Source organism: Hyla sarda, chromosome 7 (assembly GCF_029499605.1).
Source record: "Hyla sarda isolate aHylSar1 chromosome 7, aHylSar1.hap1, whole genome shotgun sequence".
NCBI lineage: Eukaryota > Metazoa > Chordata > Amphibia > Anura > Hylidae > Hyla > Hyla sarda.
The window spans coordinates 222426469-222452347 of record NC_079195.1 but is presented as its reverse complement, the minus strand read 5'-3'; the positions used below and the strand labels follow the sequence as shown (position 1 = coordinate 222452347).

The window sequence follows — 25879 nt, the reverse complement described above, 5'->3', positions numbered from 1 at the left end:
GGAGAGGGTTCAAAGACGGGCAACCAGAGTAATATGGGGAATGGGAGGACTACAGGACCCAGAAAGATTATCAGAATTAGGGTTATTTAGTTTTGAAAAAAGAAGGCTTAAGGGCGACCTAATAACTATGTATAAATATATCAGGGGACAGTACAGAGATCTCTCCATGATCTATTTATACCCAGGACTGTATCTATAACAAGGAGGCATCCTCTACGTCTAGAGGAAAGAAGGTTTCTACACAAGCACAGACGGGGGTTCTTTACTGTAAGAGCAGTGAGACTGTGGAATTCTCTCCCGGAGGAGGTGGTCATGGGGAACTCTGTAAAAGAATTTAAAAGGGGTCTGGATGCATTATTGGAGAATAATAACATTACAGGTTATGGATTCTAGATTTATAGGGACAGAACGTTGATCCAGGGATTTATTCTGAGGCCATATTTGGAGTCGGGAAGGAATTTTTACCTCTAGTGTGAGGGTTTTTTGCCTCCTCTGGATCAACTCAGTAGGGACTAATTAGGGTTATAGGATGAACTTGATGGACTCTGGTCTTTTTTCAACCTTATGAACTATGTTACTATGTTCTCGTCCCAAACATATAAAAATATGGTTAATGTGGTTAAAGCTGTGCTGTGCTGGGCTGTGCTATGCTGTGCTGGGCTGGGCTGGGCTGTGCTGTGCTGGGCTGTGCTGTGCTGGGCTGTGCTGGGCTGGGCTGTGCTGTGCTGGGCTGTGCTGTGCTGGGCTGTGCTGGGCTGTGCTATGCTGTGCTGGGCTGGGCTGGGCTGTGCTGTGCTGGGCTGTGCTGGGCTGGGCTGTGCTGGGCTGGGCTGTGCTGGGCTGGGCTGGGCTGTGCTGGGCTGAAGGAAGCGATGGCTGGAGCAACAGAGATAACAGCAAGCTAAGGTGATGCTGGGCTATGAGAGGACAGGAGAGAGAAGCTGTGAGCTACTGCAAGTGACTGGCGCCACGAGCCAAGGACAATAGCTCTGGATGCAGAGTTGTGTGTTGTTAGAGAAATGTTTCCCAACCAGGGTGCCTCCAGCTGTTGCAAAATTACAACTCCTGGCATGCCTGGAGAGCCAACGACTGTGCAAGCATGCTGGAAGTTGTAGTTTTGCAACAGCTGGAGGCACCCTGGTTGGGAAACACTGAGCTAGAGAGTTCAGGGTCAGAGATGGTGTCGACTGTGAACCTCTGGAGGAGAGGTCTACAACAAGTGTCAGAGAGAGAATAAGGCTTGCTGCCGAAACGCGTCAGATGGTAACCTTTGTATATGCCGTTTTAATCATAAATAACGGATATTTTAATGTACATCAGTCAATTAACAATTGAAGCCTATGGTGATGGAAGTCATCTGCATCAGCCTCATCAGCACTCATACAGCTAGATGCATAACTTAAAGGGGTACTCCGTTGGAAAACATTTATTTATTTATTTTTTAAATCAACTGGTGCCAGAAAGTTATACAGATTTGTAAATGACTTCTGTTTAAAAAAATCTTAATCCTTCCAGTACTTATCAGCTGCTGTATGCTCCACAGGAAGTTCTTTCCTTTTTAAAATTTCTTTCCAGTCTGACCACAGTGCTCTCTGCTGACACCTCTGTCCATGTCAGGAACTGTCCGCAAAAGAACAGAGAGGGCGCTCCGTAGCGCATTACCACATGATGAGAAATGGGTGAATAAAGGTATGGACAATGCTCACCCAGGCAGTTACACTCGCCAAGTGTAACAATGGATCGTAGCGTGTGACAGTGTATGCCGGCAGCCGATCCGCCTCGGGGAAAATCTGCATAAACCAAGGAGCCTCCAGGAAAGCGGCGGATGTCAAAAGGCGCTGGACATACTCGTGGGGTAGAAAACACTTTAAAGGGGTACTCCGGTGAAAACCTTTTAAATCAACTGGTGGCAGAAAGTTAAACATATTTGTAAATGACTTCTATTAAAAAATCTTAATCCTTCCAGTACTTATTAGCTGCTGAATGCTACAGAGGAAATTCCTTTCTTTTTGGAACACTGATGACATCACGAGCACAGTGCTCTCTGCTGACATCTCTGTCCATTTTAGCAACCATGCATAGCAGATGTATGCTAAGGGCAGCATGGTGGCTCAGTGGTTAGCACTGCTGCCTTGCAGCGCTGGGGACTTGGGTTCAAATCCCACTAAGGACAACAATAAATAAAGCCTTATTATTATTATAATAACATCAGCAGAGAAAACTGTGCTCGTGATGTCATCAGAGAGCATTCCAAAAAGAAAAGAATTTCCTCAGTAGTATTCAGCAGCTAATAAGTACAGGAAGGATTAAGATTTTTTAATAGAAGTTATTTACAAATATGTTTAACTTTCTGCCACCAGTTGATTTAAAAGAAAAAAGGTTTTCACCGGAGTACCCCTTTAATCACCCATAATGTAATGCATTTCACAGATTAACTGCTTCATCAGGCCTCTACCTGATGAAGCAGTTAATCTGTGAAACGCGTTGCATGATGGGTGATTAAAGTGTTTTCTACCCCACGATTATGTCTAGCGCCTTTTGACATCCGCCGCTTTCCTTTAGGCTCCTTGGTTTATGCAGGAACTGTCCGGAGCAGGAGAGGTTTGCTATGGGGATTTGCTCCTGCTCTGGACAGTTCCTGAGACAGTTAGAGGTGTCAGCAGAGAGCACTGTGGTCAGACAGAAAAGAAATTCAAAAAGAAAAGAACTTGCTGTGGAGCATACAGCAGCTGACAAGTACTGGAAGGATTAAGATTTTTAAATAGAAGTAATTTACAAATCTGGTACCAGTAGATTTAAAAAAAAAAAATAAATAAATAAAAATGTTTTCCACCAGAGTACCCCTTTAATGCTCCTGGGCCCCAGTGGAAAATCTATAACAGGACCCTCAGCCCAATATGCACCATTTATAGTACTGGCGACACACTTGCTTGGCCGACAGCTATCTTCTTTGTTTCCCCCATACAGTAAAATGGGAGGTTCAGCCGACCCACATAACTTGCACCTGCTATAGCAGTGGTCTCCAACCTGCGGACCTCCAGATGTTGCAAAACTACAACTCTCAGCATGCCCGGACAGCCGTTGGCTGTCCGGGCATGCTGGGAGTTGTAGTTTTGCAACATCTGGAAGTCCGCAGGTTGGAGACCACTGTGCTATAGAATGACCCGGTATAGGAAACTTTTGGCAGTGCAGACGTTTTGGACTACATCTCCCATGATGCTTTGGAAGCATTTTGCCTGTAAGAGCATCATGGGAGATGTAGTCCAAACCGTCTGCACTGCCGAAGGTTACCGATGCCTGGATTAGACCATTACATACAGCAGCAGGGAGAGTAGAGACAACGCAATACGGCAATTCATCCCCCGGCCGCTCTGTCCGTGGACTTACATGGGCATGAACTTAGTTTCTGGCAAAGTGGTCGCAGCATGAAGAAGCCGGAACACAATGCACATTAGAGAAGTTACTTTTATAGTTCATGTCGATTACATGATCCTGGAACCTGGTGAACACTTCGAGCTGCTGACGGGTCACTTACCAGACAGGACCTACGAGTATCAGACTGTTGGCCATGGTGGAGGTTCTGCTGTTCATCCCAAAGTGTTTCCTTCAAGAGACTGAGCCGTGCGTGAATGTAGGAAACATCGTAGAAGGTTACGTCCTGGTGCGGGGGCGACCTGTGGACCAAAACTGGTCATCGAAAGGCATGTGAAGTCTTGACTGGGGTTCTGTTTTAAAATGGACAGAGATGTCAGCAGAGAGCACTGTGCTCATGATTCAGCAGAGAGCTCTGTGTTCCAAAAAGAAAAGAATTTCCTCTGTAGTATTCAGCAGCTAATAAGTACTGGAAGGATTAAGATTTTTTAATAGAAGTGATTTACAAATCTGTTTAACTTTCTGGCACCAGTTGATTGGAAAAAAAAAAAATAAAATAAGTTTTCCACCGGAGTACCCTTTTAACCTCAAACTTTCCACTCTCCCATTTTCCCTCCCATCAAACACTCGCAACAAAATGAAAACAGCTTAAAGGGGTACTCCGCCCCTAGACATGCTTTGGATAGGGGATAAGATGTCTGATCGCTGGGGTCCCCAGCGATCTTCGTACTGAACCTGGCGTTTGTTTAGAGCGTTGGGTTCGGCACCGGAGGCTCGTGACATCACGGCCATGCTCTGCTTGCGACATCACAGCCACGCCCCCTCCCATAGACTTACATTGAGGGGGCAAGGCCGTGACATCATGAGCCTCCGCCCCGCATCGCCAGTCATCCGACACGGAGTGAAGTCCGCTCAGTGCACAGGATATCTGGGGTGCCGCAGCCGAGATTGCGGGGCTTTTGCCGTTGGGATAGGGGATAAGATGTCTAGGGGTGGAGTACCCCTTTAAGGTTTGAATAATTTGGCCACAAGCAGCCACAACTACAATTACTTATAGCGCCAAGAAATCTCAGTGTGGTGTCCCGGTACCGTATTACATACTGTACCTAGTGTAGAGGTCCCCAAAGTCAGAGTAACTACGCTCAGGTAGGATCCCTCAGGTGGGACAGCCCCTAGTCACCTCTCCTCAAGTCTAATTTTCTAATGTTAATACGTGTATATCTTTAATAATAATATTTTATAATAATGTATAGTACTTACCTTGCTTAGCATCGCAGGACCTTCAGTCATGTGACCATGTTAATCTCCTCTATGGTATGTTGGAGGACCTTTGGAGGTCCTTGGGTCACATGTTACCTACAAGTCTTTGTAATGGTGATTGACATCAGTATGGACCAATTAGCACTAGTCCAGCCCCTGCCCATATAAGGGAGCTGAAGCCAATTATCGCTCTCTTGGGTTGCTGCTCTCGTGGATGCCGGACTAGCAGGACGGATCTACACAACTTTCAAAGACACGCTAGGCCCTGAAACCTACCGGCCTCAGCTGAACCAAAACCGTGAGTTCTAATCTAAATCCCGCTAATGCTAGCGTGACTACTGGACAGCAACTAAATCCCCTAAATCCAGTGGAACACCGCACAATACTTAGACTCTAAATGCTAAAGTCCCAACCATTGTCGATCTCCAAAGTAAACAGTTGTAAGCATAGAGACTGTTCTGTTATTGAAGCTTGCAGAAAACCCTCAGTAAAAGTTAATCCTGTTTCAGAAAACTCTCCGGTTGTGGACAATCTATTATTATCATCTATCTCCCTATCGCTCTTGGGAAGGGTGTCGGTAGGACAAGCATTACTGAGGAGCCCTCACCCTGGCGTCACGAATAGCAAGGGTTAACAAGCACCCTTTAGTCACCGCACAGCTACACTCCCCATACCCTACATCCCCCAGGCTACCACATCAGAATCTGAGCGGTGGCTCTTATTTCAGCACCGCGCTGGTATCAGGGAGCTGTATAGGCTGATTCATTCTATCATAAATGTTTGTAAAGGCGACTCCGTTAGGCTCGGTTCAGACTACGGAATCTCCGGGCAGATAATTTCCGCCCGGAGATTCCGAGTTCCGCCTGCGCCGACTGAATTAGACGGCGCTAGGACCGCGCGGACACTGCAGTCTCCTATAGACTGCTATGTGTCCCGCTAGGATTTCCGCCTGAAGAAAGAGCAACCCCTTTCTTCAGGCGGAAATTTTCAAGCGGATTTTTCATCCGGATTTTCCGCTTCACAAATTCCGAAGTGTGAATTTGTGAACGGAAAACCATTCACTACACTACGCATTATAGTAAGCGGAATTTCTGCCGGAAATTTCAAAGCGAAAATTCCGGCGGAAATTCCGTAGTCTGAACCTAGCCTTAGGGTTGGTATTTCACCGGCACAGCCGGTATTTTGGCCACCTTTCCGGTATTTTTTTTATTTATAAATACCGGCATTGCAATGGGCGTTATTTATCCAACCCCAAAACTACAACTCCCAGCATGTTGCACCATAACATATACTATACTGCTGTATAGTGCAACATGCTGGGAGTTGTAGTTTTGGTTTGGGGCAGCTGCAGAGCCATAGGCTGTATCAGGGCATGCTGGGAGTTGTAGTTAGTAACCAACTGCAACTACAGAATTTAATAAAAAGCAAGTCACATGAAAACAAAAATGGTACCGCTAAAAACTACAGATCACGATGCAAAAAAATTAGCCCTCATACAGCCCGTATATGGAGAAATAAAAAGGTTATAGGGGTCAGAAAAGGACAGAATTTCTCTTATATCACTTCCTGTGATGTCACACATATATCATTAATTAAATAATGCAAATTAGCAAGGCTCGTATTTTTTTTTGCAAATGGACCTGAATGAAACTTCTAAATTTGAGGAATAATGATGATTGAATTCAATAAATTATAATAAATAAATAATAATAGTTAATAAAAATCATAAATAATTATTGTTTTTAGTATTATTATTATAGAATAAATAATAGTTAATAACAAAGAATTTAATTAATTATAACTAAATAATAAAAATATTCAATAACAATAATTTATATATTTATTTATAATAATAATTGTTATGCATTTTTGTATTATTATTGTTAACATTATAATTTATTAATCTAATTAATAATAATAAATAAAAATGAATGAAATTAATTAAAAATAAATAAATAATAATATGAAATAATATACAAAAATGTAATTAAAAAATTGTAAATAAATAATACCAATATGAAATAATATTTATAGTATCTATTATCATCATAATTCCTGTTATGTATAATAATCAATAATAATTATTATTATTATTATATTGAATGATAATAATTAATAAAAATGAATGAAATTAGTTCTAAATAAGTATAAATAATAAAGAATAATATGAAATAATATTACAAAATATTTTATTTCAATAAATTATAAATAAATAATATGAAAAAATAAGAATAATGTATATTATGCATCATAATTAATTACTGGTATGCATAATAATCAATAATAATAATATTTATTATTATTATATTGAATGATAATAATTAATAAACATTTATGAAATTAGTTCTAAATAAGTATAAATAATAAAGAATAATATGAAATAATATTACAAAATATTTTATTTCAATAAATTATAAATAAATAATATGAAAAAATAAGAATGTATATTATGCATCATAATTAATTACTGGTATGTATAATAATCAATAATAATAATAATTATTATTATATTCAATGATAATAATTAATAAAAATGAATGAAATTAGTTCTAAATAAGTATAAATTATAAAGAATAATATGAAATAATATTACAAAATATTTAATTTAATAAATTATAAATAAATAATATGAAAAAATAAGAATAATGTATATTATGCATCATAATTAATTACTGGTATGTATAATAATAATAATATACTAATAAATTATTTTATTATTATTATTATTATTATATTATAATTTTATTATTATTATTATTTTATTATGTTATTATTATATTATTTTATTATTAATCTAATAATAAAATAATAATAATCTAATAATAAAATAATAATAATACAATAATAATAATAATACAATAATAATAATAATAATAAAATAATAATAATAAATTATAATAATTGAAATAATTATTGAATTCAATAAATTCAATACTTCTGCCCGTAAAGTGTGTGTAACGCGTAACCTGGAGATCTATGCTCTTCAGTATGCGAAACATCTTTCCGTCTACTCTATAGATGTTGGTAAATGTTACTTTAGGCTGCAACTGATCTTTGGACGATTTGTTGCAAATTGCACTTGTCAAAACACGACCCGAGGTAACATAACTAATACTATCTATTTGTTCATACATTATTGTTATCACATTAAAGAACATGTGAGGCCAAGATGACAAAGTGACAACCCCGGCTGGGGCTGTAATGGTGGCCAAGCTGCAGTGGTCTCCAAACTGTGGCCCTCCAGCTGTTGCAAAACTACAACCTCCAGCATACCCGGACAGCCAACGGCTGTCCGGGCATGCTGGGAGTTGTAGTTTTGCAACAGCTGGAGGGCCACAGTTTGGGGACCACTATCATATTGAATTGGCTCCAGATAAAAGAAGCATTAGGCTTTGTTCACACGGAGGAAATATAAACTACTTTTAAAGCCTGCACCAAAAAACCTGCACGTGTGATTCCACCCTCGGAAATATAAGCAGAAAAAAAAAAATCCTGACATTTACATGTAGCTCACATTCCGTAAACGTTCCAATCTCATAGGAGATCTTGTATTTCAGGTCTAGTTGGCTTAATCTCTCCTGAGGCAAATATAGTTATAATGGCGCATTGTTTTTGCAGGAGTTTTTGGTGCAGTGTTGGTGTCATTAGGGACTGACATGTTATTAGGGACTGATATTGAAAACCAATTTTTAAATTCAATATTAGGGCATTTTGAGTTACCAGAGGAGGGTCCCATATTCAGGACCCTCATCAGATGGGAGACAGAACAGCTCAGATCATCTGGTTGTGTAGGCCTGGTAGGTGGTGCAGCAGTGGTGGTGGTAGAAGTGGCTGAAACAGCAGCAGTACAGTGTGAAACGAGGTACAGGAGAGGGGATCTGTGCTTACTTAGGCCCGGTACTAGTGGGCGACAGCAGAGGTTGTGGACTGGAGATAGTAGTTGGCGACATCAGAGGTGGTGGACTGGAGGTAGTAGTGGGCGACAAGCAGGGGTGGTGGACTGGTGGAAGTTGTAGTGAGTGGGCAGCAGGGGTGGTGGTAGTACTAGTGACTTGACAGCAGGGGTGGTGGTAGTACTAGTGACTTGACAGCAGAGGTGGTGGTAGTACTAGTAACTTGACAGCAGGGGTGGTGGTAGTACTAGTAACTTGACAGCAGGGGTGGTGGTAGTACTGGTGACTCGACAGCAGAGGTGGTGGTAGTACTAGTGACTTGACAGCAGGGGTGGTGGTAGTACTAGTAACTTGACAGCAGGGGTGGTGGTAATACTAGTGACTTGACAGCAGGGGTGGTGGACTTAATGTAGCAGTATCGAGTCTACAACAGGAGGAATGGACTGAAGGTAGTAGTTATAGCGAGTCTACAGGAGGAGTGGTGGACTGATGGTAGTTGTAGCAAGTCTAGGTCAAGATTGGTGAACAGGTTGTTGTTGTGGTGAGTCTACAGCAGGAGCAGCGGACTGGAGGTAATAATAGCTGGTCTACAGGAGGAATGGTGGACTGGAGTTAGTAGTAGTCGTCAGTAAAAAGTAGGAGTGGTGGATTGGAGGTAATTGTAGTGGGTCTACAGGAGGGGTAGTGGACTGGTGGTAATTGTATCAAGTATACAGCAGGAGTGGTGGATCGGTTGTAGTTGTATCAAGTCTACAGCAGGAGTGGTGGATCGTGTTAGTTTAAGCAAGTCTACAGCAGGAGTGGTGGATTGGTGTAGCAGTAGCGATCTACAGGAGGGGTAGACTGGTTGTAGCGAGTCTACAGCAGGAGTGGTGGTAGTACTAGGGAGTTTACAGTAGAAGCGGTGGACTTGTGGTAGTTGTATCAAGTCTACAGGAGGGTTAGAGGAATGGTGGAAGTTGTAGGGAGTCTACAGCAGCAGTGGTGGATGAGAAGTAGTAGTTGTTAGTCTTCAGGAAGTATAGTGGACCGGAGGTAGGAGTAGACAGCAGGTTTAGTGGTAGTACTAGTAAGTTGACCGCAGGGGTGGCGGTAGTAGCCAGTCTATGGCATATCTCTTCAGTGGCATCAGGATCAGGGTTTATAAATTTAAATTCTCCATGCGTGATTTATTTTAACATTATTGGAAAATGTGGGCTACAAATGACCTGGAAAATACAAATGATTCTGCAGAACATGTATCGTGTGAACAGCTGCCGCTCTGCCCCAGGCCTGGGGTGGACACTGACATTGCCCCAGTCCTCCAGGCTGGGACCAGTGACGTCAGTTCATCGCTGCTTTAGGGTAATGGTTTAGCGCTGGGAATGTGATATTATTCTCATAATCATAAATTACATCTCAGACCGGATGGCGGTAACACTGTCACACACGGTCATTCTCTGAGCTGTAGAGTTCCAGCAATAAACCAAAGGATTCTCCATGACAGATCATGAGGTCCAGACGAGGACGAGGACCTGACGGTGATAAAAGGTTCTATATAGGATCACAGTCTGTGGGATCAGGCCCAGGAGCGCCCATATAATACCAACATGTGTCTAAATATAAGGCCGTATACACATCTGCATTGGAGGCTGATTCCAACGCAGGTCAAGAGACTCCATGACGGAAACCAACAAATCTTATGATAAGTTAGCGGAGTGTGTTGGTGGGTGGGAATGAGAATACAGGTGTGAACAGAGACTTTGTCTATATTTGCAATGAGTCCTCAGGCTGGGACTTTATAGTGAGCCGAGCGCAGTGTAAATAGTGGGATGGCGGACGCTATATGGTGGACGTCCCGGGGTCATTTCACCCCCTTAGTCCTGGGGATTATAGCTCAGTCCGTCCTATCTCTATGTCATCGTCTACAAAGTGATGATTGGATTAACCACTTCATGACTGGACATGGGTTGAACCATTAATGACCCTGGACAGTTCTGGGAATTTGCTCATATTACAGATAGTCTATAGTATACACTGTATGTGACTTATTGGCGTATATAATTTAATGTTACCAGGCTCTGAAATGGAAGATTCATGACTTCTCTACTTCCGTTTTCCTGGATACAAGGACCCAGACACTTTTTGACCCCCGTCTGGGTATGCAGAAGTTCCCCAATATAATCTGGTTATTGCTTTTACATGTGTAAATTGTGTAACAACATAACCGCATGATGGTAAAACATAACTATAAAAAAAACTAGATGTATCTTTATATACACATATATATAGTTGGGGCAAGACCAGGATTTTATACTTGTAGTTCTACAGAACTATTTCTCTGTTGGGGGGTCCGACTGCTGGGACCACTCGCCATCTCCAGAACAGGGAACAGAGTCTCCTCTGAGGATGAAGCGATGTCACACATGTGAATTGCCGCTCCTTCCATACCTTCTTTATATGAACTGTGGAAGATAGCTGCACAGGTGATCTTTCTTCCTTTTTGTAAGGTATTCTTTTTTATCTAAGAGCAGAGGAACATGCTCTCAAATCACCCAAAGTGCAAGAAAAAGTGCAAACGTGTTACACTGAAAAAACGTGCACAAAGGATGCGGTCTATCGCAAGCCCTTCTCCGATAGGAGAGAGACCCCCAACAAACCTCACCCTTCGCCTCCGGACCAAAAGGTACCTGGGTGGTTCCAGGTTCGATGTCCCTTTTCGCCGAAGCTATTAATGGACCACAAATGCTCCCGGCATCCCCCTTGGCGTTAGCCAATATATCTGCCCACAGTGCCGATAACGGTAGGTACCCTGCCCATGCAGGAGTACCCGGGGTGTTTGCAGGGAGGTGCGGAACCTAATGGCCACACACACCTCCCCTAGACCGCCAGGAGGGACACCCAGAAGGGCTACCGCATCCTGACAATCCTGTGGACACACAACATGCAAAAAGTGACACAGTGAGACCAAAAAATAAGTGAATGTGCGCAGGTATACTGCCCGGACATCCGGCCGGATCTATAAATATTTCTCTGATCCTAGCCAGAAGGCCGGGAATCAAGAGGTGAGTGCCACAAGGTGAAGAGATCATGGTGCCCGTGCTGCCACTCAGTGAGCCAATAAAGTTTCGGCACCCCTGGGTCACCACTCCCTGAGGCAGTAAAGTACCTCGGCTCTAGACCCTCTCAGCCTCACGGCAAGACCAAGAGGGAGCAGGTGACATCGGGGCAGCCATCAAGCTGATTCCTCAGAACCAGCCCCGGAAAGCCCTGGTACACCTGCCCCCTCCATGCAGCACCCATCCTCACCAGCCCCACACAGGCGTGAGTACCCACCGGCATGAAACTGATAAGAACAGATACTACACTTGATCTTAGCCAAAAGGCCGAGAAGGTATTGAAAGGTATTCTGGGCTACCCTGAGGTCATGTGATTCATGCACAATACAGATTTTACACTCTGAATTAGTTAATCCCCTTGCCGAAACCTTACATTGATCTCAATGGGATTCTGTGCACACTACAGAAATTCTGTGGCGGAACTTCAGATGCCGATGTGGATGTTCATTCTTTGGGCAGAATTCCACTTGGAAAAGCACCTTGTCAATGGGTGGATCTTTTGATGGAATTCAGTAAGGAAATTCCATGCTGAACTTCTGTAGTTTGCAAAGACCCTTATGGGCAATGCCTCATGGGAGAAAAGTATGGAAATTAGCTTCCCTCTATAGCTACACTGTAAATTAATTACCCTCCAATAGGTGGCACTAGACCAAGATACTCGCAGTAAGTCCTCTTGACTTTCACCCTTTTTTTTCACCCTACCATCTGTTCAAGTCTTCTTTGCTGAAAATCAGCTCAGTTTTGTCCTGTGCCTACAAGACAAGCAATGCAAGTCTATGGAGGGGGTGGACGAAGCTGAAGAAAAGCAATACAAGTCTATGAATTGAGGAGGGAGCTCAAGACAAACAATACAAGTCTATGGAGGGGGAGCTCAAGGCAAGCAATACAAGTCTATGAAGGGGGTGTCGTCGGAGCTCAAGACAAGCAATACAAGTCTATGGAGGGGGAGGAAGGAGCTCAAGACAAACAATACAAGTCTATGGAGGGGGAGGAGGGAGCTCAAGACAAGCAACACACGTCTATGGAGGAGGGAGGGAGCTCAAGACAAACAATACAAGTCTATGAAGGGAGGAGGGAGCTCAAGACAAACAATACAAGTCTATGAAGGGGGGAGGAGGGAGCTCAGCCCAAATATATTGCTGCCTCTCATGTACACACAGGTGTTACGCCGAGCGCTCCGGGTCCCCGCTCCTCCCCGGAGCGCTCGCTTCACTCCCTCCGCTGCAGCGCTCCGGTCACGTCCTCTGACCCGGGGCGCTGCGATCCTGCTGCCAGCCGGGATGCGATTCGCGATGCGGGTAGCGCCCGCTCGCGATGCGCACCCCGGCTCCCCTACCTGACTCGCTCCCCGTCTGTTCTGTCCCGGCGCGCGCGGCCCCGCTCCCTAGGGCGCGCGCGCGCCGGGTCTCTGCGATTTAAAGGGCCACTGCGCCGCTGATTGGCGCAGTGGTTCCAATTAGGGTTTTCACCTGTGCACTTCCCTATATTACCTCACTTCCCTTGCACTCCCTTGCCGGATCTTGTTGCCTTAGTGCCAGTGAAAGCGTTCCTTGTGTGTTCCTTGCCAGTGTTTCCAGACCTTCTGCCGTTGCCCCTGACTACGATCCTTGCTGCCTGCCCCGACCTTCTGCTACGTCCGACCTTGCTTCTGCCTACTCCCTTGTACCGCGCCTATCTTCAGCAGCCAGAGAGGTGAGCCGTTGCTAGTGGATACGACCTGGTCACTACCGCCGCAGCAAGACCATCCCGCTTTGCGGCGGGCTCTGGTGAAAACCAGTAGTGGCTTAGAACCGGTCCACTAGCACGGTCCACGCCAATCCCTCTCTGGCACAGAGGGTCCACTACCTGCCAGCCGGCATCGTGACAGTAGATCCGGCCATGGATCCCGCTGAAGTTCCTCTGCCAGTTGTCGCTGACCTCACCACGGTGGTCGCCCAGCAGTCACAACAGATAGCGCAACAAGGCCAACAGCTGTCTCAACTGACCGTTATGCTACAACAGTTGCTACCACAGCTTCAGCAGTCATCTCCTCCGCCAGCTCCTGCACCTCCTCCGCAGCGAGTGGCCGCTCCTGGGATACGCTTATCCTTGCCGGATAAATTTGATGGGGACTCTAAGTTTTGCTGTGGCTTTCTTTCCCAATGTTCCCTGCATCTGGAGATGATGTCGGACCTGTTTCCCACTGAAAGGTCTAAGGTGGCTTTCGTAGTCAGTCTTCTGTCCGGAAAAGCCCTGTCATGGGCCACACCGCTCTGGGACCGCAATGACCCCGTCACTGCCTCTGTACACTCCTTCTTCTCGGAAATCCGAAGTGTCTTTGAGGAACCTGCCCGAGCCTCTTCTGCTGAGACTGCCCTGTTGAACCTGGTCCAGAGTAATTCTTCCGTTGGCGAGTATGCCGTACAATTCCGTACACTTGCTTCAGAATTGTCCTGGAATAATGAGGCCCTCTGCGCGACCTTCAAAAAAGGCCTATCCAGCAACATTAAAGATGTTCTGGCCGCACGAGAAATTCCTGCTAATCTACATGAACTTATTCACCTAGCCACTCGCATTGACATGCGTTTTTCTGAAAGGCGTCAGGAACTCCGCCAAGATATGGACTCTGTTCGCACGAGGCGTTTCGTCTCCTCGGCTCCTCTCTCCTCTGGTCCCCTGCAATCTGTTCCTGTGCCTCCCGCCGTGGAGGCTATGCAGGTCGACCGGTCTCGCCTGACACCTCAAGAGAGGACACGACGCCGTATGGAGAACCTCTGCCTGTACTGTGCTAGTACCGAACACTTCCTGAGGGATTGTCCTATCCGTCCTCCCCGCCTGGAAAGACGTACGCGGACTCCGCACAAAGGTGAGACAGTCCTTGATGTCTACTCTGCTTCTCCACGTCTTACTGTGCCTGTGCGGATGTCTGCCTCTGCCTTCTCCTTCTCTACAGTGGCCTTCTTGGACTCTGGATCTGCAGGAAATTTTATTTTGGCCTCTCTCGTCAACAGGTTCAACATCCCAGTGACCAGTCTCGCCAGACCCCTCTACATCAATTGTGTAAATAATGAAAGATTGGACTGTACCATACGTTTCCGCACGGAGCCCCTTCTTATGAGCATCGGATCTCATCATGAGAGGATTGAACTTTTGGTCCTTCCCAATTGCACCTCGGAGATTCTCCTTGGACTTCCCTGGCTTCAACTTCATTCCCCAACCCTGGATTGGTCCACTGGGGAGATCAAGAGTTGGGGGTCCTCTTGTTCCAAGAACTGTCTAAAACCGGTTCCCAGTAACCCTTGCCGTAACTCTGTGGTTCCTCCAGTAACCGGTCTCCCTAAGGCCTATATGGACTTCGCGGATGTTTTCTGCAAAAAACAAGCTGAGACTCTACCTCCTCACAGGCCTTATGATTGCCCTATCGACCTCCTCCCGGGTACTACTCCACCCCGAGGCAGAATTTATCCTCTCTCTGCCCCAGAGACTCTTGCCATGTCCGAATACGTCCAGGAGAATCTAAAAAAGGGCTTTATCCGTAAATCCTCCTCTCCTGCCGGAGCCGGATTTTTCTTTGTGTCCAAAAAAGATGGCTCCCTACGTCCTTGCATTGACTACCGCGGTCTTAATAAAATCACGGTTAAGAACCGCTACCCCTTACCCCTCATCTCTGAACTCTTTGATCGCCTCCAAGGTGCCCACATCTTCACTAAATTGGACTTAAGAGGCGCCTATAACCTCATCCGCATCAGAGAGGGGGACGAGTGGAAAACGGCATTTAACACCAGAGATGGACACTTTGAGTATCTGGTCATGCCCTTTGGACTGTGCAATGCCCCTGCCGTCTTCCAAGACTTTGTCAATGAAATTTTTCGTGATCTGTTATACTCCTGTGTTGTGGTATATCTGGACGATATCCTAATTTTTTCTGCCAATCTAGAAGAACACCGCCAACATGTCCGTATGGTTCTTCAGAGACTTCGTGACAACCAACTCTATGCCAAAATTGAGAAATGTCTGTTTGAATGCCAATCTCTTCCTTTTCTAGGATATTTGGTCTCTGGCCAGGGACTACAGATGGATCCAGACAAACTCTCTGCCGTCTTAAATTGGCCACGCCCCTCCGGACTCCGTGCTATCCAACGCTTTTTGGGGTTCGCCAATTATTACAGGCAATTTATTCCACATTTTTCTACCATTGTGGCTCCTATCGTGGCTTTAACCAAAAAAAATGCTGATCCCAAGTCCTGGCCTCCTCAAGCAGAAGACTCCTTTAAACGACTCAAGTCTGCCTTTTCTTCGGCTCCCGTGCTCTCCAGACCTGACCCTTCCAAACCCTTCCTATTGGAGGTTGATGCCTCCTCAGTAGGAGCTGGAGCTGTTCTTCTACAAAAAAATTCTTCCGGGCATGCTGTCACTTGTGGTTTTTTCTCTAGGACCTTCTCTCCAGCGGAGAGGAACTACTCCATCGGGGATCGAGAGCTTCTAGCCATTAAATTAGCACTTGAGGAATGGAGGCATCTGCTGGAGGGATCAAGATTTCCTGTTATTATCTACACCGACCACAAGAACCTCTCCTACCTCCAGTCGGCCCAACGGCTGAATCCTCGCCAGGCCCGGTGGTCTCTGTTCTTTGCCCGATTTAATTTTGAGATTCACTTTCGTCCTGCCGATAAGAACATTAGGGCCGATGCTCTCTCTCGTTCCTCGGATGCCTCAGAAGTTGATCTCCCTCCGCAACACATCATTCCACCTGACTGCCTGATCTCCACTTCTCCTGCCTCCATCAGGCAGACTCCTCCAGGAAAGACCTTTGTTTCTCCACGCCAACGCCTCGGAATCCTCAAATGGGGTCACTCCTCCCATCTCGCAGGTCATGCGGGCATCAAGAAATCTGTGCAACTCATCTCCCGCTTCTATTGGTGGCCGACTCTGGAGACGGATGTTGGGGACTTTGTGCGAGCCTGCACTATCTGTGCCCGGGATAAGACTCCTCGCCAGAAGCCCGCTGGTTTTCTTCATCCTCTGCCTGTCCCCGAACAGCCTTGGTCTCTGATTGGTATGGATTTTATTACTGATTTACCCCCTTCCCGTGGCAACACCGTTATTTGGGTGGTCGTTGATCGATTCTCCAAAATGGCACATTTCATCCCTCTTCCTGGTCTTCCTTCTGCGCCTCAGTTGGCTAAACAATTTTTTGTACACATTTTTCGTCTTCACGGGTTGCCTACGCAGATTGTCTCGGATAGAGGGGTCCAATTCGTGTCTAAATTCTGGAGAGCTCTCTGTAAACAACTCAAGATTAAATTAAATTTTTCCTCTGCATATCATCCCCAGTCCAATGGACAAGTAGAAAGAATTAACCAGATCCTGGGTGATTATTTGCGACATTTTGTTTCCTCCCGCCAGGATGACTGGGCAGATCTCCTTCCATGGGCCGAATTCTCGTATAACTTCAGGGTCTCTGAATCTTCCTCCAAATCCCCATTTTTCGTGGTGTACGGCCGTCACCCTCTTCCCCCCCTCCCTACCCCCTTGCCCTCTGGTCTGCCCGCTGTGGATGAAATTTCTCGTGACCTTTCCATTATATGGAGAGAGACCCAAAATTCTCTCTTACAGGCTTCTTCACGCATGAAGAGGTTCGCGGATAAGAAAAGAAGAGCTCCCCCCGTTTTTTCCCCTGGAGACAAGGTATGGCTCTCCGCTAAATATGTCCGCTTCCGTGTCCCTAGCTACAAGTTGGGACCACGCTATCTTGGTCCTTTCAAAATTTTGTGTCAAATTAATCCTGTCTCTTATAAACTTCTTCTTCCTCCTTCTCTTCGTATCCCTAATGCCTTTCACGTCTCTCTTCTCAAACCACTCATCCTCAACCGTTTTTCTCCCAAATCTGTTCCTCCCACTCCTGTTTCCGGCTCCTCGGACGTCTTCTCGGTCAAGGAGATTTTGGCTGCCAAAAAGGTCAGAGGGAAAAATTTTTTTTTAGTAGACTGGGAGGGTTGTGGTCCTGAAGAGAGATCCTGGGAACCTGAGGACAACATCCTTGACAAAAGTCTGCTCCTCAGGTTCTCAGGCTCCAAGAAGAGGGGGAGACCCAAGGGGGGGGGTACTGTTACGCCGAGCGCTCCGGGTCCCCGCTCCTCCCCGGAGCGCTCGCTTCACTCCCTCCGCTGCAGCGCTCCGGTCACGTCCTCTGACCCGGGGCGCTGCGATCCTGCTGCCAGCCGGGATGCGATTCGCGATGCGGGTAGCGCCCGCTCGCGATGCGCACCCCGGCTCCCCTACCTGACTCGCTCCCCGTCTGTTCTGTCCCGGCGCGCGCGGCCCCGCTCCCTAGGGCGCGCGCGCGCCGGGTCTCTGCGATTTAAAGGGCCACTGCGCCGCTGATTGGCGCAGTGGTTCCAATTAGGGTTTTCACCTGTGCACTTCCCTATATTACCTCACTTCCCTTGCACTCCCTTGCCGGATCTTGTTGCCTTAGTGCCAGTGAAAGCGTTCCTTGTGTGTTCCTTGCCAGTGTTTCCAGACCTTCTGCCGTTGCCCCTGACTACGATCCTTGCTGCCTGCCCCGACCTTCTGCTACGTCCGACCTTGCTTCTGTCTACTCCCTTGTACCGCGCCTATCTTCAGCAGCCGGAGAGGTGAGCCGTTGCTAGTGGATACGACCTGGTCACTACCGCCGCAGCAAGACCATCCCGCTTTGCGGCGGGCTCTGGTGAAAACCAGTAGTGGCTTAGAACCGGTCCACTAGCACGGTCCACGCCAATCCCTCTCTGGCACAGAGGGTCCACTACCTGCCAGCCGGCATCGTGACAACAGGGCAGTTTATTTGAAAAGGCACCTGAAAGCAGAGTTACACTATAAGTGTATAGATTTTTTGTTATGGCTGACACTCTACCCTACATAGACCAAAGCCATGACCTTCTCTATGACACCGCCCATTGTCGGGAATATCACTCTTCCGCCTCCGCTTTGGCACAAACAGAACTTATCATTTCCCAACCGAACACGACTTGTAGCAGAACACGCTATCACTCACATGATGCCCAGTAATGGCGTCCTTATCTTAGCTAAGTATTTCTCAGAACCGGCACTAGGTATATTCCAGGCCACATTCACAGGGCGGCACAATGATAACCGTGTACTGGGGGCCGCAATGGAAACAAGACCCCCCCCCATCTCCTTCTTTTTACACTTCTGCTGATAGTTTCAGGGTCATTGTGCAGAAACTTTCCGTTTTAATACAATGCACTTGATTTCCTATAAGAACAGCAAATCTACTTCTCTATTTACTGGAATTACTATGTCACGAGTGACTTCCCTGTCATCCGCATTACTGGAGAGGATCTGACCACCAGGTCTTCATTCTAATATTCATATGAAAAGTGAGGAACTGGAATAGACCTGTGCAATTCGTTCCGGACATTATTTGTTTTTGTCCGAATTGTTCATATTTCGTACATTGATCAACAATCCGAATGTACGAAATACGAATTTTACCAACAATGAAAAAACGAAACGAAAATTTTTCTTGTGCACATGTCTACATTGTATCCTTGTAATAACATGGGACGGAGTTGTGACGCCACGATACTCCGGCCTCGTGGTCGTCATGCTGCACACTTGGAGCTTCCAGCGCTCCGGAGAGCTAGCAAAGGTGGGTGCTGAATGACAGATTGCGGGGGTCCCCAGCGGCGGGACCCCTGAGATCAGACATCTTATCCCTTATCCTTTGGATAGGGGATAAGATGTATTAGGGCCAGAGTACCCCTTTAAGATTTTTTAATAGAAGTCATTTACAAATCTGTTTAACTTTATGGCACCAGTTTAAAAAAAATAAAGTTTTCCAGTGGAGTACCCCTTTAATGCCCCGTGTCTTTCTAAATATTTTCTCTCTCCATGATGATTATGGGTGGTGCTGCTTGCTCTAAGCCAGTGTTTCCCAACCTGTGCACCTCCAGCTGTTTCAAAAATACAACTCCCAACATGCCCGGACAGCCAAAGCTGTATTCATTCTCTGTCTGCTCCTCTGCGCTGTCCATAAGATGCTGTCATCCAGGCAGAGCCAGGTTGTTCTGTATAAGAGTTTTACTAGATTGCTCCTATTTGTTGTCCAAGCACAGTGTTTACCAGCCTTGCAAAACTACAACTCCCAGCATGCCCGGACAGCCAAAGCTGTATTCATTCTGTCTGCTCCTCTGCGCTGTCCATAAGATGCTGTCATCCAGGCAGAGCCAGGTTGTGCTGTATAAGAGTTTTACTAGATTGCTCCTATTTGTTGTCCAAGCACAGTGTTTACCAGCCTTGCAAAACTACAACTCCCAGCATGCCCGGACAGCCTTTGGCTGTCCGGGCATGCTGGGAGTTGTAGTTTTGCAAAGGCTGGAGGCATGCTGGTTAGAAAACACTGGTATAAGGTATTGCACAAAGTCTCCTTCGGCTGTCCGGGCATGCTGGGAGATGTAGTTTTGCAACAGCTGGAGGCACACAGGTAGGGAAAACTGTCTTAGAGCAAACAGCACAGCCCATAATCAACACGGAAAGAGCAAATATGTTCAGTCTAAATGTAGTTCACATGTAGAAAGTAAAAAGTTCATCTAATTCACATGCACCACTTTGGCAAACGCCACCATAGGAAGAATTTTTGGTGCTTCCCCTTCGCTCCTATCTGTCAGACAGTCCCATCAAAATCAAAATTAAACTTCTGCCAGGACAAACAATAGTGCCGGATTGTTCCATGGAGACAAAGAGGTCTGTGTGAGGAGGGGACATGCGTGACGTCACCAGATCACACGTTCTACATGTTTGTGCTGCTGGTGACTATCACGGCCCAGTCCCTGAGGTCAGCAGGAAAGACCCGTCGGGCTCAGATAAGGGCCGGGATATCATGCGGCTTCATTTCTCTCTCTCAGTAAAGAGCTTTGACGTAAGAGAGAAAAAAAAAATAATACAATTTTCTTTTTTTAATTTTATGGACTTTATTTTTATGTATTTGCCATTTCTGCCTTTTTTTTATGCTTGACCCCTTTTAACCCAGTGAGGACACTCAGATTTTTATTGTATTTACATCACTGTGTTCCAAGAACCATAACTTTTTCATTTGTACCATTGATGTAGCCAGAGGAGGGCTTTTTTTTATTTAATTTATTTTTTTTGCTGCATTTTAGGCTCATTTTAAAGTTTTGAAAAACTTTCAACTTTTATTATTTATTTATTTTCTTTATTTATTATTATTATTTATTTATTTTCTTTATTTATTATTATTATTTATTTATTATTTGGGTTTTTCAGTTGTTATGACATAATAATTTTTTTTTTATGTGTTATTATCTTTGGATGATAAAGTCACTTTGTTAACCCCTTAAGGACGCAGCAACTTTTCATTTTTGTGTTTTCGTTATTTCCTCGTCGCTTTCTAATAGACATAACGATTTCAATTTTCCACCTACAGACCCATAGGAGGGCTGTTTTTTTTGTGCCACCAATTGTGCTTCATAAAGACATCACTAAATCTACGGAAAAGCCCCCAAAAAAAAAAAAATTGGGGGGGGGGGGTGAAATTGAAAATAAAGACAGAAATTTTGCTAATTTTGGGAGGGTTTAGTTTCTATGCAGTGCACTTTAAAGGGGTACTCCGGTGGAAAACTTTTTTTTTTTTTTTTTTAATGAACTGGTGCCAGAAAGTTAAACAGATTTGTAAATTACTTCTACTAAAAAATGTTAATCCTTCCAGTACTTATTAGCAGCTGTATGCTACAGAGGAAATTCTTTTCTTTTTGAATTTCTTTTTTGTCTTGTCCACAGTGCTCTCTGCTGACACCTCTGTCTGTATCAGGAACTGTCCAGAGCAGCATAGGTTTGCTATGGGGATTTTCTCCTGCTCTGGACAGTTCCTGATACGGACAGAGGCTTCAGCAGAGAGCACTGTGGACAAGACAAAAAAGAAATTAAAAAAGAACAGAATTTCCTCTGTAGCATACAGCTGCTAAAAAGTACAGGAAGGGTAAAGATTTTTTAGTAGAAGTCATTTACAAATCTGTTTAACTTTCTGGCACCAGTTCATTCCCCAAAAAAAAAATTCCATCGGAGTACCCCTTTAAAAACTCTGTCTAAACCGATGTTTCCCATCTAGTGTGCCTCCAGCTCTTGCAAAATTTAGTATGAGAGCTTTACTAGATTGCTTCTCTTTGTTGTCCTAACCAGAGTGCCTCCAGCTCTTGCAAAATTACAGCTCCCAGCTTGCTCACACAGCCAAAGTGGTATTCATTTCCCGTCTGCTCCTCTGCGCTGTGCATAAGATGCAAACATCCAGGCAGAGCCAGGGTTATTTAGCATGAGAGTTTCACTAGATTGCGTTTTTTCATTGTATCCCAACCAAAGTGCCTCCAGCTGTTGCAAAACTACAACTCCCAGCATGCCCAGACAGCCTTCGGCTGTCTGGGCATGCTGGGAGTTGAAGTTTTGCAACAGCAGAAGGCACACCGTTTGGAAAACACTGCCCTAGACATAGCTGATAAATGAGGCCTGTAGACTTCGCTATCACGAGGGTAACTACACAGACACCCATCAGACATTACAGAGTAGCAGACTCTGGTATCTGGGGCTTTACAGCCGCCTGTCGGAGGTTGGCAGCCATTTAACATTAAGCAGCTTTTCTCACATATTAAGTGCTGAACGTATCTGGTTCATCCATCATCAGTAATTCCGCCATCGCACAGGGATACATAAAAGCTGATAAATGAATTATACACATTTAGCGTCTGGGGAGCTGCGGAGCCTCTTGTGTTATTCTTGGGCCGCAGTCGAGCATTACAATGGCGGATGTACAAGATGTACAACCCCCAGCTGGCCCCGCATGCCGATCCCTGGATCCCAGTCCGCTAATTCCAAATATTTTGCAAATTTTACTAAAATTGTTGCAGTATTTTATGAAAACATCACCAAAAATTCACAAAAATAGTAATATTTCTTGCCTATAGTCCTAGATAAAATGTCCCGTATCGCTGTAAACACGGCATGACAGTGCGTAATTCCCTTGCAGCGCCTCCACAGGAGGAACTATACAAATACACAGGGTCCTGTAAAATGAATGAGCCATCGGTGATTAGTCTATTAAATTATAATTAGATTATTATTAATAATAATAATAATAATAATAATAATAATGATGATGATGATGATGATGATAATAATAAATAATTAAATAAATGCTAATTATTTCAGTGTTTAAAGGGGTTCTCCAGAGGAAAAAAATAAATGTTTTTAATTCAACTGGTGCCAGAAAGTTAAACAGATTTGTAAATGACTTCTGTATAAAAATCTTAATCCTTCCAGTACTTAGCTGCTGTATGCACCACAGGAAGTTATGTAGTTCTTTCCAGTTTGGCCAAAGTGCTCTCTGCTGACACCTCTGTCTGTGTCAGGAACCGTCACAATCTCCATAACAAACCTTTCTTACTCTGGACAGTTCCTGACATGGACAGAGGTGTCAGCAGAGAGCACTGTGGTCAGACTGGGAAAAACTACACAACTTCCTCTGAAGCATACAGCAGCCGATAAGTACTGAAAGGATTAAGATTTTTAAATAGAAATAATTTACAAATCTGTATACATTTTTTGGCACCAGTTGATTGAAAATTTATTTTTATTTTTATTTGTTCTCCTTTTTTAAATTTGCAAAAAAAACATCCAGAGCTGCATTAAAGGGGTATTCTGGTGGAAAACATTTATATATATATTATTATTATTATTATTTATTTATTTTTTTTTTTTTATCAACTGGTGCCAGAAAGTTAAACAGATTTGTAAATTACTTCTATTTGGAAACCTTAATCCTTTCAGTACTTATTAGCAGCTGTATGCAACAGAGGAAATTCTATTATTTATTTATTTTTTTTTGTCTTGTCCACAGTGCTCTCTACTGACACCTGACGCCCGTCTCAGGAACTGTCCAGAGCAGGAGAAAATCCTCATAGCAAACCTATGCTTCTCTGGACAATTCCTGACATGGACAGAGGTGTCAGAAGAGAGCACTGTGGACAAGACAAAAAAGAAATTGAAAAAAGTATAGAATTTCCTATGTAGCATACAGTCGCTAATAAGTACTGAAAGGATTAAGATTTTTAAATATAAGTAATTTACAAATCTGTTTAACTTTCTGGCACCAGTTCATAAAAAAAAGTTTTGCACCGGAGTACCCCTTTAAGGAAGTTTATTCCCCATATTGTGCACACTCTGCATCACTAGTCCTACAGCGTCATCTGTTTTATTTCAGCACAGCTGCATCCATACACTTACTGACTGGAACTGGGTCATGTGATCACCAGTCTGACCCACAGAAATAGTGATGACATGTGTCAGAGGAAGTGGTCAGTTCTGGGTCAGTGGACATCAGATCTCTCCCTGACCCCATATTTCTTACACATGTGAATGAGGTTGCGGAAACCCCATTCATTTGCATTGGATTTGACGCAGATTTTGATGCGTAATCCGTGACAAAATCCGGGTCCAATCCAACCCATGTGAACACAGCCGAACACATGTAGCATATAGACGTGTACTGTAAGGGCGCGTCCACACTGAGTAATTCAAGAGGAATTCCTCTTGAATTCTCCGCTTAGAAATAATCTGCTTTGCCATTGGCTTCAATGTATTTTACTCTGCGCTGTTCACACTGCGTAAATTCCGCTCACAGAATTCCGTTCTGCTAGAAGAAAGAACATGTTCATTCTTCTTGCGGAATACGCGAGCAGAAGTCCATTGAAGTCAATGGTAAAAAAAAAAAAATTCCGCTTTAAATAGTTTCCGCGCTGAATTTGCGCAAAATTCGCACGGAATTCGCTCTGAAATTCTGCATGAAAAAATTTCAATAAAAAGGGAAATTCCAATTGGTGGTTGTAGTCCAGCAAAAAAAACAGTTTCCTCCTATATTCCATGCGGAAAATCTGCACGAAATTCAGCTTTAATTCCGCGCGATTTCCGCACAAATTTCGTGCAAAATTTGTGCGGAAAAAAAACATAAGTTCTGAGACTAAATTTTTACACGTGGATTCCTCTCCCATTCCTCAGTGTGAACGCGCCCTAATAAAGATACGTGTCCCACAATGCAGTGCAGAGATAAACAATAGTATCAGTTGTGATTGTTCAGTATTTGGGGCTCATAACTTCGCAGACACCACACACACTTGTCATGTTGTTTTCCTATAGACACATGTGTCTGGCAGCTGTGCCCTTCACCTCCTTTATTGTCATTGGTGTTTTCACTAATGTGTGTATATATATATATATATATATATATATATATATATATATATATACACAATTTGCATGAATTACATAATCGCACCCGCACCTTAAAGGTCGCGCCACTGACACGCACTTGACATTTGGTCACAACAATCGCGGCTCGGATTTTGTCTGTGTGTCCCTAACCTTATCTTCAGACAATGCAGAGGGGCTGGGCGCTGAGTGACACCCGGCTTGTGCGCTGTTGTATTGTCTATAACAATGTAGCACCACCTGTTTGTCTGCAAAGGATACATTGTTGCCATTTAGAGAAATACTATGTTATAGTCTAGATTATGGTTCCCAACCAGTGAGTATGAGAGTTTTATTAGATTGCTCGTATTTGTTGCCTAAGCACAGTGTTTCCCAACCAGTGTGCCTTCTGCTGTTCCAAAGCTGTTTTCATTCCCTGTCTGCTCCTCTGGGCGGTTAAAAAAACAAAAGCGTATGCGGTTGCAGTATGGTTTTTAAACCAGAGTCAAAACCGTGGTTGACCACGATTTTGTCTCCGGTTTAAAAACCGTACTGCAACCGCATACATTTTTTTTTAACATGGACGTCAATGGGAAACGCACATGTATACGGTCCCATACGGGACACACGTATACGTTTTTACTTTGCACATGCGCATTTGAATCCTAAAGTCCCCACCCAAGACCCCTCCCATTAAAAATGGTCAAAATTTTCAAAAACGTATGGGTTTTTTTTCTATAAAAACTGACGGAACTGTATGCACTTTTAAAAACAGTATACTGTTTAAAAACGCATACGGTTTACTTTTTCCATACTGTTCCATCCGTTTTTTTGCGATACAGTTTTTGTTAGAAAATCGGATTGAAAACAGTATGGCAAAAACGTAGTGTGAACCCAGCCTTAGGCAGCATAGGACTGGTCCTCCAGAACAAGAGACGATTTATGTAAATGCTCTTCAGAAATGCATGGAAACAGAGGTGCGCATTTACTAAGAAATGAATAAACAAGGTGACCGCTTCTCCA

General features: G+C 44.3%; 1 protein-coding gene, 1 long non-coding RNA gene and 1 pseudogene across 3 annotated transcripts in view; 1 reads left to right on the top strand and 2 right to left on the bottom strand.

The window, feature by feature from the left end:
* The window catches only part of LOC130283397 (uncharacterized), a 243525-nt gene that overhangs the window by 27535 nt on the left and 190111 nt on the right, over positions 1-25879 (bottom strand). The window lies entirely within an intron of this gene.
* The window catches only part of PDE4B (phosphodiesterase 4B), a 467359-nt gene that overhangs the window by 329758 nt on the left and 111722 nt on the right, over positions 1-25879 (top strand).
* LOC130283533 (U2 spliceosomal RNA) lies at positions 11680-11902 on the bottom strand (annotated as a pseudogene).